An 18520-nucleotide genomic window follows, 5' to 3' on the forward strand; every position below is an offset into this window, starting at 1 on the left:
TCCTGAGGTCCGTAGCCTTTCCAGTAGATTAGGTAGAATAGCTTCGATCTGATGATTTTAGAGTCCAAAATGTCTTTTACTTCAAATTCGGGCTCCCCATTCACTTGAATGGGCTCTGGAGGATTGGTCAATCTGGTTCCAGGTTGCATGGGTTTCAAAAGAGATACATGAAATACAGGATGTATTCTCATATGGGTTGGCAATTCTAATTTAACGGCCACTGGATTAATTATGGCCGTAATTGGATATGGTCCCAGGTATTTGGGGTTGAAGGTGTGAGGCCCTTTAAGCGATAAATGTTTGGTGGACAGCCAGACTTGATCCCCAACCTGGTATTGAGGGGCATTGCTTCGGTGTTGATTTGCTCCTTTTTTGTACCTCTCTTTAGCTTGTTGTAGATGTGCAGTCGCTTCCTTAAAAGCTTGGGTAATAACGGTGTGCAATTGATCCACGGCGGGTGTTCCAAGATCTTGAGGTGGATCAAGGTTGGAGGTTCGAGGATGAATCCCATACAAGATGTAGAAGGGACTCTTCCCGGTACCCGAATGAACTGAATTGTTGTAAGCATATTCAGCTATCCAAAGGATGTCCTTCCAGTTACTCTCCGACTGTTGTAGCATGCATCGTAAATATTGCTCGAGAGTCTGGTTTGTTCTCTCGGTTTGCCCGTCGGTCTGGGGATGATGGCTGGTCGAAAGTCTTACATCGATTTGAGCTAATCGACAACAGCTATGCCAAAAGTGGGAAATAAACTGGCTCCCCCTATCTGAGATTAGTACTGACGGGAAGCCGTGTAGCCGGACGATGTTTTCAAGAAATACTTTGGCTAGGACTGATGCTCAAGGTAAGCCTTTTAGCAGAATGAAGTGGGCCATTTTAGAAAACAGGTCCACAATAACAAGAATGGTGTTGTACCCGGAACAGGAGGGTAAGTCTGTGATGAAGTCCATGGAAAGGGTATGCCAGGGACACGGTGGGATGTCTAATGGTTGCAGAAGACCAGCCAGCCTCTTCTGACCCTTGTTTTGAGCGCACACACCACAGGACATCACAAATTCCTTTATGTCTTTTCTCCACGAAAGCCACCAGAAGTGTCTCTTCACCTTTTCTGTGGTTTTGGCAATGCCAGGGTGACCCTCAATTAATGAATCATGATAGCAGGAGATTACCTGTCTTTGTAAATCGGCGTGGTAGGAACAATCGTCCTTGGAAATAAGGCAAGTCATTGCATACAGTGAAATCTTTTCCTTTTTGTAACCAGTTCAGTAAGTCTGGTGAGGTTACAAGTTGTTTAGTTTTTTCTTCAATATCCTCAATGGATTGTGAAGAAATCAGACCCACGATCCTTTGTTCAGGAATTATTGGTACAGGTTCTGGATTGGCAACGTTATCTCCCATTCCAATTCGGGAAAGAGCATCCGCTTTGCCGTTCTTGTTACCGGGGCGGTAAGTGATCACGAAGTCAAATTCAGCAAAGAATAGAGCCCAGCGAAGCTGTCTGGAGGATTGAGCCTTGGCGGTTTTCAGATACTGCAGATTTCGATGATCGGTGATCACTGTGACGGTGTGTCTGGCCCCGAGGAGATAATGCCGCCATGCCTTAAAGGCTGATTTAATCGCTAGAAGCTCTTTGTCTGTGATGGTGTAGTTGATCTCAGGCGCCGAGAACCCCCGAGACCAGAATGCCACAGGATGCAGTTGGTTAGTCTCTGGATCTCTTTGTGATAGGACTGCTCCCATTGCTAAGCTGGAGGCGTCGGTTTCAACGATGTAAGGGAGGTCCGGGCGTGGGTGTTTCAGTATTGGTGCCGAGGTGAATTTAGCCTTTAGCTCTTGGAAGGCTTGTTCTGCTTCTGCAGACCATTCAAAGCGTTTATTTTTTCTTAAGAGGGCGGTGATGGGTTGTACCACTCGTGAAAACTCTGGAATAAATCTACGGTAAAAATTGGCAAAGCCTAGCATGCTTTGAACACCTTTCACGGAAGTAGGAGACGGCCATTTGAGGATAGCGTCTACTTTTCTCGAGTCCATGTGGACTCCTTTGGGTGTCAGAATAAATCCCAAAAATTCGAACTCAGTGACATGAAAAACACATTTTTCGAGCTTGGCAAAAAGTTTATGTTGGCAAAGTTTTTCAAGGACCGCCCTAACATGATTTCGATGGTCAGCTTCTGAAGATGAGTACACAAGAATGTCATCTATGTAGAGGACAACGCAGACATCAATGAGCTCTTTGAGGACATCATTCATAAAATATTGGAAGGCAGCCGGTGCATTGCATATTCCAAAGGGCATCACTTGGTATTCAAATAGCCCATACTTAGTGCGAAAGGCCGTCTTCCATTCATCTCCTTCCTTGACCCGTACCAAGTGATAAGCTCCCCGGAGATCAAGCTTAGTATAAATACAGGCGTTTTTTACCTGGTCAAGGAGTTCCGGGATCAGAGGTTAGGGGTACCGGTTTTTTACTGTTATCTGGTTCAGAGCACGATAATCTATACAGGTTCTGAGGTCACCTTCTTTTTTTGGTACGAAGAACAGAGCCGAGGATGCAGGGGACTTCAACGGACGGATAAAGCCATTGGCCAGGTACTGGTCTAAATACTGTCGCAGATGAAGGTTCTCAGGCTCGGTAAGGGCGTAAATCCTACTGCAAGGGGGAGTTGCACCGGGTAGCAAATCTATCTGACAATCGTATGATCTGTGGGGTGGCAAGGTGTTAACCTGTTCCTTTTGAAAAACATCTTGGAACTCTCGATACTCTAGAGGTAATTGTGGACCGTCAGCCGTTACTGACGCTAGGCCAATGTTGGGTCGTGGATAACAAGTTGGTGTGCACTCTGGGAACTTTATCGTCTTTGCTCGCCAATCAATTTGAGGATTGTGTTTCTCCAACCAAGGAATCCCTAGAATTACTTGGAATTGAGGAGCCTTGATCACGTCGAACACAATTACCTCCTGATGCCCGTCTTGGCCTAGTATCGTCACTTCAGTAGTGGTATGGGTCACTGGTCCGGAGGCGATTTCCGTCCCATCCACCGTGGTAATGACGTCTTTAACCACCTTTGGACAAAGAGGTAAGTTCATCCTGGAAGCCAATTCGCGGTCCACATAATTTCCAACTGCTCCGCTATCAATGTATGCCTTAATTGCATGCAAACGATTCGGTTGCTCTGGGTTTACGAGGACCATTGGCATTATGAAGTGCAAGGTCAAAGAACTGGTTTTTACGCTCGGCAAGCGGACCTCTACACTTGTCGGGCAAGGTCGTTTCCCGGCTCAGGCTTTTCAGAACTCTTATCAGAAGCTCCCACTGTCTTCTTAGGTGGTTTCACCGGGCAATCTCGAAGAAAATGTCCTGAATTTCCACAATAGAGACATAGTTGCATTTGTTGTCTCTTGTCACCTTCTTTCTGGGTTAGGGGACCCTTTACAACCCCAATTTGCATAGGTTCGACGGCTTCAACTCCTTTGGTGTGACTTTGAGGCTTAGAGAACACTCGTGTTTCAAACCTGGATCGATCCGCCTTTCTGTTTTGTAGTCTGTGATCCAATTGGACCACCAAATCAATGTACTCTGAACAATCCTGAGGAGGATTCACTACCTGGGCAAGGACGTCTTTGAGTTCGCCACGCAAACCCCTGTGAAAAAGCGTGATTCTTTTGTCCTCAGGCCATCTGGTTTCCACGATTAGCCTATTGAATGATGCAATGTAGGCCAAAAGATCTTGATTGCCCTGCGGTAGGGAAAGGAGTTCGTTGTCCAGGGCCTGCCCCTGGGAATGCCTTGCAAAAAGTCTTTCCATATTTGCCTGGAAGGTCGGGAAATAACAAAGGATCGGGTCATCCTGTGTAACCAGAGGGATCGACCAATCAGCGGCACTGCCGCTAAGATACGAAAGCACAAAGGCTACCTTAGTCTGGTCAGTCGGAAAGGCTGCAGGTCTACAAAGAAAGTGCAATGGGCATTGATTTATAAACACCGCAAACCTTTTAGGGTCACCAGAGAAGCGTTCAGGCGGTGCCAATGGCACATTTCCGGGTAGGTTGATTTGAACAGGATTGGCTGAAGCCGCTGGGATATAGCTCCCTCCTGAATTAGGTAGCGGGGTTTGCCCCACTTGTGTCTGTAATAACTGTCTGGCGAGATCATCAGTTCGTTCTTTTGATATTATCAATTCCCTCCTAAGGGCATTCGTTTTCTGGCGGGCAGCATGAACTTCAGCTCTTAATTCCCCTAATAACTGGGCCAGTTGGTCTGTGTTGGAAGTTTCCATAGCGCCTCGGTAGGAGGTTATTGGTGGGCTTCGCGTTCTGTAACGCTCACCTGATTCCCACGGAGGCGCTGATCCCGGCTGGGCTGCTATTGTTTCTTCAATTGAGAAGCGTAGAGCTCGGACGACTCTCAGGACTGGGCTTCCTCTTATCGAATGTCTGACTTGCAGGGAAAGTTTTCTGCAGGTGGAAGAAAAAGGGTTAATCACCGTTTGATGGGATTCCTTCTCCCACCATTCGCCAGTTTCTCACACAGCCTAGCTTTCTACTTGTCTCGGCGAGCTCTCACCTTAGGCGTATAAATGCTGAGCTCTCCATCCTGCGTCTGGTGCAGGGGTGCGTGGATTCCAGTTACGTCATTGGATGCGTTCAGTGTTGAGGCTGAAGTCTTTTGCGGCCTTAGTTGTGGCACTGGTGCTGGGATGCCGAAGAGCGATGCCGCCGTTACTGCACGAGCGGATGCCTGTAAGTATACTGTAGTCTTTAGGCTTTAAAAGATGGGCACCTCAATAATGTCCCTTTTCCTTTGTTTCAGGCCTCGGGATGCTCTGGGCGTAGTTTTCCGTTGCCGCTGCACGTAAGTATAATGTTCGTTGGCCGCTTTTAATGGCACCTCTAATAATGTCCTTTTTCTAGTTTTCAGGTGCCGGGATGATGCGGGCTTTATATCCGTTGCCACTGCACGTGCCGATGCACGTAAGTATAATGATCATTGGCCGCTTTTAATGGCACCTCTAATAATGTCCTTTTTCTAGTTTTCAGGTTCCGGGATGCTGTGGTTGATGCGGCCGCTTCTGCGCGTGCAAAAACTGGTAAGTTAAGATGAATGCGACTGCCTTCACCCGAACCCCTTTTTAATTATGTCCTTTGCCTTTCAGGTGCAGAGAAGCTTATGTTTATTCTTTGCAGGTTTTGCCGGTGACTGGATTCCGGGATCTGGTAAGTATTGTTCTGTGTCTTTCTTCATCCACAGGTTGCTGCGCGGAAGCTGAAGATGACTCTGGACCTGGAATGCAGGAGCCGACTCGGTGAGCGTCCTGCTGCTGCTGCAGAATAACGCGAAACACGTGTTTTCCATCGGGCGCGGTTTAAATAGCAGAGAAGTGCTTCCAGTGTGTGTTCTTCCACCGGTTCCACCCAGGTAAGAAAAGAGTTCCTGAATGGAGGGAATAGTTCCTCCCAGCCCTGATGGCTGGGGACTTCAACCAGACTGGATTGTTCTGGGTAAGTATGCAGCATGGTCTGCCTCAGGTAAATCCACCCAAGCATTATTACACTGTTTATCAATATGAGCCCGGCGCCTATGGCGCCAGGACTGAAACCCTTCATGAGCCTGGCGCCAAAGGTGCCAGGACACGGTCCAAAGGGCCCCTGTAGGGGTCTGCTGGGTCCGGAGTAGTGGAAGACGGGTCTGCTTCCGAGGGCGCTGGGCCAGTCCCGGCCCCTCGGGAGTAGCGCCCATGATACTCGAGTAGAATCCCGATGCTCTCGAGTTCATCGAGGCCTCTACCACCTTTCTCGACGCCTTTTTCGATGGCTTCGATGGCTTTGAAGCCTTTAACGTCCCGTCGATGACGTCGACGTTTTCTCAGCCAATCATGACGAATTTGGCTCCTTCTGCTCTGGAAATGGGATTTATACCATTTTCAAGACCTGATCACTCCAGAGTCTTATCTTCTATTTATGAAGAAGGGGAGGATTGGGATCAGGAAAGATCTTTTGAGTTGCAGGGACATGCAACTCCTGCACCAGAGGAATTTACCTCTGAGGAAGGTAGGTTGAAAGACCTCCATGAATCCCTACAGGAAGCAAGTTGGTTGGACACTTCCCCAGAAGTGGAATTTACCACACCAGACCCAGGGGAACATGCTGAAACCCCTTATAGAACCTTGATGGCAAGGATAATAGAGTTTATGGGGTGGCCCACACCCTCACCTGCTTTTCAGCAAGACGACCTCACAGACATCTTGGTCAAAGGTCCACAGGAGGATTCTGTGGTGCCATTTCATGCAGCATTACAAAGGAGAATATTGGCAAACTGGGAAACACCTGAGGTAATCCCAGCGGTTAACAAAAAATTATCAGCTAAATATAGGGCGTCTTCTGCTGACCCTTAATATTTATCCAAACACCCAACTCCGGAGAGTCTGGTTGTTCAGGCAGCTACTTCAGCAGGTAGTAAATCGGCTTACCCTACTGTTCCACACGATAGGGATGATAAGAGATATGACTCTATGGCCAAAAAAGTATTTTCAGCATGTAGCATGGCGTTGAAATCCATCAATGCTACTTGTACTCTCGCTAGGTTCAGCCACACACTTTGGGAGTGTGCTTCATCAGCGGCTGACTGCCTCCCGGAGGGAGAAGAAAGGGAAGCGTTCCTAAACATCATCAAGGATGGTAAAGACGCTATGTGCGAATACCTTCAAACTGGCATCGATTCTGCGGACAGCATCAGCAGGGCCATGGCGGCAAGTACAACAACCCGGAAATTTGCTTGGTTGCGAAAGTCTGGTTTTGCTCCAGATGTGCAAAGCAGACTCTTGAATATGCCCTTTGACGGCTCTTCTTTGTTTGGTAAGAAGGCGGATGTTTAGAAAAACTACAAACATCTAAGGCAGCAGCAAAATCCCTAGGAGGTGCAATCCATCAGACACCATATCGCCCCTCAGGAACCTCTTGGAGAGGTAAGTCCTTTCGCTTCTATTCCGCATTCGGAAAGGGCAGAGGACAGCCGGTTGGGTCAGAAAAAATGTACCCAAGGTGGACGGGGTAAAAATACAAAAGCCGCAGCAGCAGGTGCCTCTTTACCCTCGGCATCTGCATCAGCCGCCTCCAAACCGCTCTGAGGACTCTCTTCACAAAACACCAGTAGGGGGCAGGTTAACTCAACATCTGACGGAATGGCAGGCTATTACGTCAGATGCTTGGGCATTGGAGACAGTTGCGCAAGGTTACTGCCTGCCTTTTCTACGTATCTCTCAAAATCATCCACCGGGGAGCAGCCCTCTGAAAGTTCCAGATCCGCTCCTCTTGCAGGAAATTGTAGACCTGCTAGAGAAAGGTGCCATAGAACCGGTACCTGTAGCGGAGAGGAACAAGGGCTGGTACTCCCCCTACTTTCTCATACCGAAGATAGACGGAGGACTGAGACCTATCTTGGACTTACGAGAATTGAACAAGATGGTAACTCTCTCTCAGATCCTTCAGGCCCTCCAGCTCCAGGACTGGCTGATATCTCTGGACCTCCAACATGCTTATTTCCATGTGCCAATCCATCTCAAACACAGGAAATACCTGAGGTTCGCAATTGGCGGCTCTCATTATCAATTTCGAGTTCTGCCATTTGGGCTGACCTCCGCCCGAGGGTCTTCACCAAGCTAATGTCGGTAGCTAATGTCGGTAGTGGCTGCAAGTCTAAGGAGGGAAGGGATCCACGTCTACCCCTACCTGGACGATTGGCTGATCAGAGCTGTATCTTCGGAACAAGCTCAGATCCAGCTAGATTATGTCTGCCACTTCCTTCACAAACTGGGCTTCTCCCTCAATTTAAAGAAGTCACAGATGATACCATCACAGAGACTCCAGTTCATTGGAGCGGTCCTGGACACTTCCCTGGGAAAAGCCTCGCCACCAGAGGTGAGGACTCAAGGTATTCTGCAGGTGGTCACCAAGTTTCAAAATGCCCAACGTCTCCCAGCCTTCGACTTTTTGAGGTTGCTAGGCCTCATGGCATCCTGCATCTTCCTTGTGCCAGAGGCTCGCCTGAGAATGAGATCTCTTCAGTGGGCACTGAGAACTCAGTGGTCGCAATTCTCAGGGAGAATGACAGACCTCCTTCAGATTCTGGACAAGGTGGCTCGAGACCTTTAGTGGTGGGCTTGCCACAAAAACATCTTGAAGGGGGAACTGTTTTGGCAACCATGGCCAGAGATAACAGTAGTCACAGATGCCTCACTCACAGGGTGGGGAGCCCATACCAACGACTTGACCATCAGCGGTCGTTGGTCTCCATCGGAGTCCAGACTACATATCAACCTGTTAGAGCTGAGAGCAATCAGACTAGCGCTGAAAGCTTTTCTGCCATCTGTACAGGGGAAAAATGTCCAGATAATGACGGACAACACAGTGGCCATGCACTACCTCAACAAAAGAAGAGGCGTAGGATCACTGCCACTGTGCAGATAGGCAATACAGCTCTGGTTTTGGGCAATTCAAAAAGGAATCTCTCTATCGGCAGTTCACCTAGCCGGAGAGAAGAACTTGACGGCGGACGCTCTGAGCAGGCAGGGCACAGTCTCCCACGAGTGGGAACTAGCTCAGGAAGTCCTTCAGGAGATCTTCGCCCTTTGGGGAACCCCTCAAGTGGATCTGTTTGCCACCAGTACCAACAGAAAGTGTGATCTGTTTTGTTCAAGGGAATTTCCCCCGAGAGGAGCTCTAGGGGACGCGTTCGTAGTGGACTGGGAGTTTCCACTCCTGTACGCGTTTCCACCAGTCGCTGTCATTCCTCAAATGATCAGGAGGTTGAGAAGATTCCGGAGAAACATGATCCTAATTGCCCCAGACTGGGCCAGGAGAACATGGTACCCGGACCTTCTGGACATGTCCATCTGCCCGCCAATTTGTCTTCCACTCAAGGAGAATCTTCTCTCACAGAAGGGAGGTCAGGTTCTCCATCCAGACATCAGAACCCTCAACCTTCACGCCTGGCTTCTGAAAGGTTGAGATACAAGGATTGGAACCTCCCTGATGACGTCATGGAAGTGTTGCTTTCGGCCAGAAGGCCAGCAACAAAGTCTTTATACCGCTGCCGTTGGAAGAAATTTTGCAGCTGGTGTAGAGAAGAGAATATCGACCCCTTTTCATGTGGTACACCAGCGGTGTTATCCTTTCTACTCTACTTGGTAAATTCAGGCCTCCAAGTTGGCACTACCAAGGACTATCTCACAGCGCTATCAATCTTCAAGCGCACTGCAGAGGAGCCTTTGTATTTCAAATTACCCTTAGTAATACAATTTCTAAAGGGATTAACTAATGTCTACCCTCCAAGACCTTTCCAGATTCCTTTATGGGACTTAAATTTAGTCTTAAATTTCCTGATGGGTACTCCTTTCGAACCACTCCACTCTTGTTTGCTAAGATTTCTCACCCTTAAAACTGTCTTATTAGTGGCTTTAACATCTGCTAGAAGGGAGAGCGAATTACAAGCTCTATCTTGTAAACCCCCTCATACAATTTTTCATAAAGACAAAGTTGTCCTACAGGTGAAGCCTAATTTCCTCCCAAAGGTGGTTTCTGAATTCCACATAACTCAGAAAATTACCTAACCTTCATTCTATCCGCCTCCCCATCCGGGGAAAAAGGAAGAAAGGCTACATAGGCTGGACCCAAAGCGGGCTTTAAGCTTTTACATCAGCAGACTTGCTAGGATTAGGCAAGCAGACCAACTGTTTGTAGGTTACTCAGGGCACAAATTAGGACTAGCGAAAACAAAACAAACCATTTCCAGATGGATTATTTTGGCCATCTTGGAATGTTACAAACTAGCAGGGAAAGAGCCTCCTCAAAATCTTAGGGCTCATTCAACCAGGGGTATCGCAGCCTCCTCGGCCCTCCAAAGAGGGGTTCCGGTTCGAGACATATGTGCGGCTGCAACATAGTCGTCCGCACATACCTTCATGAGATTTTACAACCTGGATTCCTCCTCTAGTCAAGAGACTAGGTTTGGCAAAGCCGTATTACATTCGGTTAATTCCTAAAAGGAAACATGGCGTTTTACTCCCACCTCCAATTACACACCACTGCTATGGGAGTCTATCAAAGATAAGGAATACGTCGGAGGACACAATCCCTTCGAAGAACAAGTTACTTCTTACCTTGTAACGTTCTTTCAATGGGATGTTCCTCCGACGTATTCCTTATCGCCCCTCCCATCCATCCCCGCAGTAATACTTCCCTTGTGGTTGCAGCTTACGCGCCTTCAAGGTCAATAACCAATTCATGTAAAACAACTGTTAACGTCAAAACGGAACTGAGCAACGGACGCTGCGCCAGTCTATTTATACGCATGATGACGTCTGCGCCGATACAGAGGCCGTGGAGGGACATCGGCTCAAGGGACGTCGACGCGCAGCACCCTCTACTGAAAAAAAAATTCCGAGGCCAGCAAGCTGGGAGATGATCTATCAAAGATAAGGAATACATCGGAGGAACATTCCATCGAAAGAACGTTACAAGGTAAGAAGTAACTTGTTCTTCTCACCCATAACGTTCACCCTGTCACGGAACTCTCTTAGAGATGTCCAGCACTGGAGATCTCTGCCGTTGTCTCTCCTGGGAAGGGCTGCCCTTTTCAAGATGCTCACACTGCCACAGTATTTTTGCATTTTACAGAATGCCTCCCTAAAGATTCCCAAAATAGAATTTAGAAGAATAGACTCTGCTCTCTGGGAGCTTTTATGCGGGGGTACACAGCAACCGTTTGCCCTGTTCACACTACAACGATCGGCCTGGGAGGGCGGAATTGGGCTACCACATATCCAAGGCTGCTTCTGGGTGAGTCAGCTGGCGGTAGTAAATTATATGCTGCATGGGGATCCTGGCCTGCCACATATTTGAGCGGAAAGGATGGGCTTGCAAGGTGTAACTCTGCTCTGTTACTTATACCGACGGCCACTGAAGCCCCCCACTCAGTCAATGACTCAACACACAGTGAAGGTTTGGAAGGAGGCCCATAGGTATATTGGATGAGGCAATAGACACACCTTGGCACACCCGCTTTGCGAAAATACCTTGCTACCGGAGGTGAATAAATAGCTAGTACTGACAGGGTGGGAGGAAGCAGGCATTAAGACCATTGGTGATGTGGTGGGCAGGGGGGGAATTGCCCCATTTGCAGAACTGCACCAGGTGGGCTTACCAGAGGTGAAGCGATACCACTACTTGCAATAGTCACACGCAGCTCGCCAACCCTTCGGACATACTGCAGTGCTCTCCAGTTAAAAGGAATGTTCTCCTGGAACAAATTACAACTAAGGTTACTTCTACCTTATACCAAGCCATTACGGCCTTTATAAACCGCATAACTATCCAATCTTAGGGCCAGATAGGAGGCAGAGTGGGATCTATCGAACTGGAGGACTGGGTGGAAGCCCTGATATTTCCCAGGGAGGTGGCAATCTACTCTAGATTCGGCTTGGTGCAATTAAAAGCCCTCCACAGTGTCTGCTTCCCCAGAATCTTGCTGATCCTATGGGGTCGTATTGACGGCCCCCAGTGTCTGAGATGTGGAACAGAGGAAGGCACTTTTATTCACATCCTGTTGGAGTGACCACGGGTTCTCCACTTTTGGATGGCATGCTGCAATAAGTTATCTCAGACACTTGGTATTGAGATACCCCTGGACCCTAAACTGTTATTTTTGGGGATTTAGGGTGTAAACTCATATCATTGATATGAAAAACTGTTTTTATCCACAGTGATTGGACTGGTAAAACAGAACATTGCTAGGAAATGGGGGGAGGGGCACACAACGTCCTCAGTGCAATGGGTGGCTGACGTAGACATTTGTGTGGCCATGGAGCGAAGTAATATATTGCAAGGGGGTGCCGGAAGAAGGCAGTTAAGATCTGGGCACGGTGGGCTGAGGGAGATTAGTTACTTCGATAGGGAGGAGGTGGGAGTAAGGTGTCACCTTTATAATGGACCAGGTGGTGCAAAATCAGCTGTAAAACCGTCTTGATATGATATGACGAGTCATTATAACGTGCCTGTGCACAAGTGGCTCTAGGCATGACAAGTCAAGGAGGGGGAACAGAAGGAGGACAAAACAAACTTACTAGCCTTTGTGTCATTTAGATCATGCAAGTTCAGGGGTTGGTGGGAGAGGAGAAGTGCCAGGGGGAGGGAAGGGGAAAGTGCAATCAGGGCAGCATTGGTCTGAGTAAGTGCAGCCAGGGAAGCCGCTCAGGGTAAGTGCAAAGAGGCAGGCGACTGTAGGGTTACAGATACAACAATTAAGTGCTCAGTCGGCCCGGAGGCAGTGCAGGCGCTACTGGTCATGGAGGAGCCTGGTGCCTATTGAGGTTCTGAGGGTAGCCAGGCAGCCAGTCAATGAAGCAGACAGGTAGGTCAGCAAGGAAGTGAGAGAGAGAAAGCAGAAGTGAAAGGGAAGGTCTTGAGCTGCTTGCGGAACCTGAGGTGGTTCTGCTTGAGTTTGAGGGGGTCAGGGAGGCCATTTCACCTGCAGAGGAGAGAGATCAACTCCCCACTCTCTGCCTGGAGAAGTGTCTGACAATCAGAGAGTTGGAGGTAGCTAAGTGAAGGGCTTGAGAAGGAAAGTGTTTAGGAAGAGACAGTTGGATGTAGTTCGCGCACCAGCCCCATAAAGCCTTGTGGACAATGCAGAGGATCTTGAACTTGATCCTTGCAGCCACCGGGAGCCAGTGGAGAGATTTTAGGGCTGGAGAGATACAATCCCCGGGCTTGAAGCCAAGGACAAGTCTTGCAGTCCTGTTCTGGATTAGTTGCAGAGGGCGTAGAGAAGAGGAAGGCAGATTAAGAAATAGGCTGTTGCTGTAGTCCAGTCTAAGAGAGAACCAGGGCTCTGGAGACAGTGAGCTTCTGGGGAAAGATGAGAAAAGGAAGAATACCTCTCAGGAGGTGCAGCTGGTAGTGGGACTTCTTAGCAAGGTCTGTGATGGTAGGAGAGAAGGAAAGGATGGACTCAAAGATGACACCAAGGTTTTTTGCCTCACAGGAAGGCGCAAGGACAGGGCCCAAGGAGGGTGACCAGAGTGAAAGAGGGAAAGCGGGAGCAGGGCTCCCAATCAGAAAGATCTCAGTCTTACTGGCAATGAGGCAGAGATCGTTTGAGACATACCACTCCTGAATCACTGATAGACAGTCAGGAATGAGCGAGAGAGGAGAGGAGGCTGAGGGGAGCCTAAGGAGAGCTGAGTGTCACCCGCTTAACACTGAAAGTTCGAAGAGAAGGTAGAGATGAGGTGGGCCAAAGGGGCCAAGTAGACGTTGAAAAGACAGGGTGAGCGGTTGGAGCCCTGGGAACATCACATGAAGAGAGAGAGGTGGTGGAGAGAAAGGGCCCCAGTTGGAACTGAGAGGGACGGTACAGGAAGAATGAGGTCAGCCAAGTGAGGGCCTGATCGTTGATGCCCAGGTTCTCACAGAGACAATTTATCAGTATGGCATGATTGACCATGTCAAAAGCAGAGGAAAGATCAAGGAGGATGAGGATAGAAGAAAATCTGAAGTCGAGATTAGTGAGCAGATTTTCACAGGTGTTCAGGAGAGCAGTTTCCATGCCTCTGGGTGCTCTGAAGCCAGACTGATGTTCATGGAGACAACCAACAGATTCAGTGTGGAGAGTAAACTGGGAGATGGCCAGCTATTCCAGGAGTTGCTATGACAACTTGATTTATTGTGACCTACCTTCTTTTTACCTTTGTTAATGTTTGGTTATGAAATTAATAAAATTGTTTTATGAAAAAAAACAAATGATACAGGTCAGGGCGGTAGCAGGATTGCTTCACAGCTGAGCCAGCCAAGTCAGGCTTTAGCCGCTGGGAGGGGTCGATGAGTGACTCTCAAGCAGTTCGAGTCAGTGGCACAGTCGTCGCAGTGGTGACTTAGGGTGCGTTGATGTGCAGGTCGATGAGGCAGCCTTTCGACAGCAAGCTGGGCTGAGCCATGGTTGTAACCCCAGTCAGAGTCGGTGTGTGACTCACCAATAATTCGGGTTGAGTCTCAGCGTCAAGCAGTCGATTCGGCCGTAGCAGGTAACAGGCTTAGCTAGGACGCGGGAGCAGTGTCAAACTGGTTTGACGTGCAGGCAACAGTTTGACTTGGCGGAGGAGCGCAAAAGCCAGTGCCTGCACCTTCCCTCTCATTCACAGTGCAATGAACACAAAGTGACCGGTTCGGTAGAACAGAGATCTTTGGCTGGTCTGGCACACCAGCTGCTGTGAAGCCCACTCAGTGGTACTCGAGCACAGGATGGTTACATTCAGGGTCTACCGGGGAGTCGGTAGGGGCAGTTCTTCCTTTCGCCTTGGACGGCTCCTTCTTCACCTCAGGCTGAGGGCTTTGGAAATCACATCTTTCCCAAAAGAAGTTCAGTGAGTTCTTTTCAGGTGACTCTTCGTGTCTTGAGAAGATTCAAGAGGATCTGAGAGAATCTAAAGAAGGGGTGGGGGATCCCTTTTTTTAAAAAATTTATTTTATTGAGCATTTTCTTAACATAGCGTTATCGACTGTCTTATACACGTATTCGTACTGTTCAAACATGAAAAAGAAAACTGTTTTTCAGGTAGGTTTTTGGTTCAACTAAACCACCCCTTCCACCTTTGAGACAAAACGAGTCCCGGGTGTTAATCGCAGGTGTGGTTGCATTCAGTTCTTTGGGATCTCCTCTCCCCGGCTTCATCTCACATCATTTGTAGGCATCGAGGAAGGATGCCCTCTCCATTTCCCTGCTTGGGGTGATCTCGTGGAGGGCCCCTGTAATATTCTCCATCTCATAGAGTTCTCTAGCTTTCCGGACCCAGGTTGATTCCGATGGGAGAGTCTGTGATTTCCAGTTAATGGTGATGCAGACCCTCGCTGCTAACAGTAGGTAGTGTCATATGTGGAATGCATTTCCACTGATTTTCCTGCTCTTCTAGGCTGAATAGTACCAGTCTATGGTCACACTCTCGGGTTATCCCAACTACCTTTCTGATCCAAGCTAGCACCTCTTTCCAATATGCCTGGGATTTTGGTCATGACCACCACATATGCCAGTAGTCAGCCTGGGCACCACATCCTCTCAGACATTGGGGGCTGGTTTGCTTGAACATTTTCGAGAGTCTTTTGGGGTCGTATTGCCATCCCTGCAGCAATTCTATTCTGTGGAGTTTATACTGGCCCGAAATTGAGGTTTTGTGTGCTGATCTGCACATTTGAGACTATAGTCTGTCCGACATCATTGAGCCCATGTCCTTCTCCCATCTTTTTTTTAGGCCATCAGTCTATTTCCTCTGGAACTCAGTAGGGATCTATATAGCTGTGGGATGAAGCCCTTGGTTGCGAGGGATTCACTTTGTATATTCTCTGTTGACGTGAGCTCTCTCTGGATTTTTTTCCTTCCATTTCGAGGTTAGAAGGGCTCCTTTTAGTTGTAGAAACATGGACGCTCCCAGGGGTCTTGTTTGCAGGCCTGTTTCCAAGTCTTGGATAGAGATACATCCATTGGCTTTAATGAGTTGACCCACTCTTTCAAGACCTGCTTCATACCATTTCTGGTAGCGTTGGGGGTCTTGGATTTCATTTCTAATGGGGGGAGCCCATATACAACTCATGGGGGATGGCCATGTCGTGAGACCCTTCATTTCTCCCTTATTCCACCATAGCTGCAAGAGTGATCCCATCGCAAAGTGATTGATTACACTCTTGGTGAAGGCCTTTTTTGGTACCCAGTGCCATTCTCCAAGAGTTACAGGGCGCAATAGGTGGTTTTCAAGGGCAACCCACTGTTTTTGTTCGTCTTCTCTCAGGTGTGGCACCAGGGCTCTAAGCTGGGTCGCTCGATAGTATGTCTACAGGTCTGGGAGCCCTGTTCCTCCTTCCTCCTTTGCTTGGATTAGGGAATTGTAGGCTATCCGCTGCTTTTCCCCCTGCCATAGAAATTTAAGGAGCATTGTTTTCATGTATGCAAAGTGAGTTTGTGGGATAATGATTGGGAGCATCTGGTATTGGTGTAGGACTTTGGGGAGTATAACCATTTTTATGGCATTCAGGCGGCCCAGCCGTGATATTGTTAGCTTGGCCCATCTTTCTAGATCTTTTGTTATTTCTAAAATAAGTGGTCAGAGATTGGCCTTGTATAGCTCTTCTGTCTCTTTAGTGACATTGATTCCCATGTATCTTAGGCTTTGATATGCCGTCAGGATTCCCCAAGTAGTCGTATTTCTTGTGGCTGGGTCTCTTATACGGGAAGAGTGTTGATTTTTCCGCATTAACTTTTAGTCCTGCCCATTTGCCAAATTCCTGTATTGTCTGTAGCACTCTAGGTATGGTGGTCTGGGGGTCTGCCAGGTATATCGTCAGTGGACATAGCTAGTTTGTGTTCTGTGCCACCCACTACAATCCCCTTAATTGTGTTCTCTTTCCTGATAACATTTCCCAGAGGCTCAATGGATAGGGCGTAGAGGAGTGGGAATGGGGTGCACCCATGTCTGGTTCCTCTGGACATGCCAAATTCTTCTGAGAGTTTGTTATTCACAGGCACTTTCCCCTTTGGGGCTTTATAAATTGCCTGGATCCCATGTATAAATCGTTCTCCGAAGCCCATGTTCCTAAGTACGGCCCACAGATAGTCCCATTCCACTCGATCAAATGCTTTGTCTGAGTCCATATTGAGAAGTGCATGATCCTCGTCAAGTCCCTTGGAGTGCTCCATGATGTCCAAGGTTTTACACATGGCGTCTGCTCCTTATCTACCTTTTATGAAGCCCACCTGGTCCGGGTGGACCAGGCGGGGCATTATCTCCTCCATACTTGTGGCTAGGATCCTTGCGTCCGTGTTCAACAACGAAATCGGTCGGTAGAATTTACAACGTGTGGGGTCTTTTCCTGCCTTGGGGATTACCACTATGCATGCCAAGGAGAATGATGGGGGCACATGGCCAGACTCTCGAATGTGATTGAATAGGTTTGCTAGTTTGGGGGCCAGGGTGTCGATAAAGTGTTCATAGATGCCCATTCTGAAGCCGCCCTCTCTGGTGGCCCCTCCCTAGGGGAGTCTCTTTATTGCTGCTTTTACTTCCTCTGAGGTAATGGCAGAATCTAGGAGCGATTTTTCTGATCCCTTTAAATGTGTTAGTCCCACCCTTTCAATATATTCTTCAATTTCCTTCTCAGCTCTATTTCCCTCTGAGGTGTACGGGAGTTTATAGTACTTGGCAAGTTGGCTGGCTATTTCTTCTGGGGTTTGTAGCCAACCCACCTCCTCCATTTCAATTCCGTCAACCCATCTCTCTGCTCTTTGGGCTCTCAATCTAGTGGCCAACATTTTATCTGCTTTGTCGCCCTTTTCATAGAATTTCTGCTTTAGTAGCTTTAGTTTTCTTATTATGTCTCCCTTCCCCAGTGCTTTGAGCTCCTTCCTTTTTTGTTTGAGAGTTTCTAGGTGGTATTTGCTATAGGACCCTTGGGTATGTAATCTTCCCTCTGGGTTTGAGATTTCCTTCCCCAATTTCTCCTCCTGTAGCCTCTGTTCTCTTTTACGGCTTGCCCCTTCCCTCATCAGGTGGCCCCTCCATACTGTTTTTCCCACTTCCCATACCATTGAAATGTTTACCTCACTGTTATTGCTGATCTGAAAGTATTCTTCTATTGCGGTCTTCAGTTCCTGTGAGTAGAGTTTGTCCTTCCACAGGAAGTCATTAAACGCCATTTGGAGTCTCGGTGGTTGATCCCTCCCATTTCCAGCGTTATGTTATGTTATGTTACTTTGCATTTATATAGCACCTTATGTACCATTGGTATGGTCTGAAGGCTCTGGTAGGTTGAACGCCCTTGGGAACCGAAGTTCAGGTCAGTAGAGAGAGTCAAAGGTGCATGTGAGCACCGGGTATGTGTGCAGCTGTTGCGACATTCGTTTAATAGCTGCTTCTTAGCGGTAGGTGTGGTGGTTGAGAGATCAGGAGTGTGTGTTAGTTCTGGCAGGATTTATCCAGACCGAAAATGGCTGCGTTAGGCCTGAGGAGAAACGCATGGCTGGGAGGTGTGCAACCAGCGCTGTTTACTTAGGGTGATGGGAAGTATGCGGCAGATGTTGGTATGAGAACAGCTATACCGAATGGTGTCATAGTATCTCTGTGTTCTAGTTGAGTGGTGGTGTAAAGAAGAGAGTAAGCATGGTGATGTGATATGATGGGTTATGTGCTCTTCCAATCGTTCCATGTACGTTTATGTAAGTCACGCAATGTTATGTGCTCCAATCCGTTTTATGCACTCTAATCCGTTCCGTGCACACCAGTCTGCTCCGTGCACTCCAGACCGCTCCGTGCACTCCAGACCGCTCGATGCGCTCTGTGCACTCCAGGCGTTCGAGTCCGCTCCAGGCGGCACAAGGCACTCCAGTCCGCCCCACGCACTCCAGTCCGCCCCACGCACTCCAGTTCGCCCCACGCACTCCAGTCCGCCCCACGCACTCCAGTCCGCCCCACGCACTCCAATCCGT

This window comes from Ambystoma mexicanum, chromosome 10, assembly GCF_040938575.1.
Source record: "Ambystoma mexicanum isolate Mex_15411 chromosome 10, UKY_AmexF1_1, whole genome shotgun sequence".
In the NCBI taxonomy this organism is placed as follows: domain Eukaryota; kingdom Metazoa; phylum Chordata; class Amphibia; order Caudata; family Ambystomatidae; genus Ambystoma; species Ambystoma mexicanum.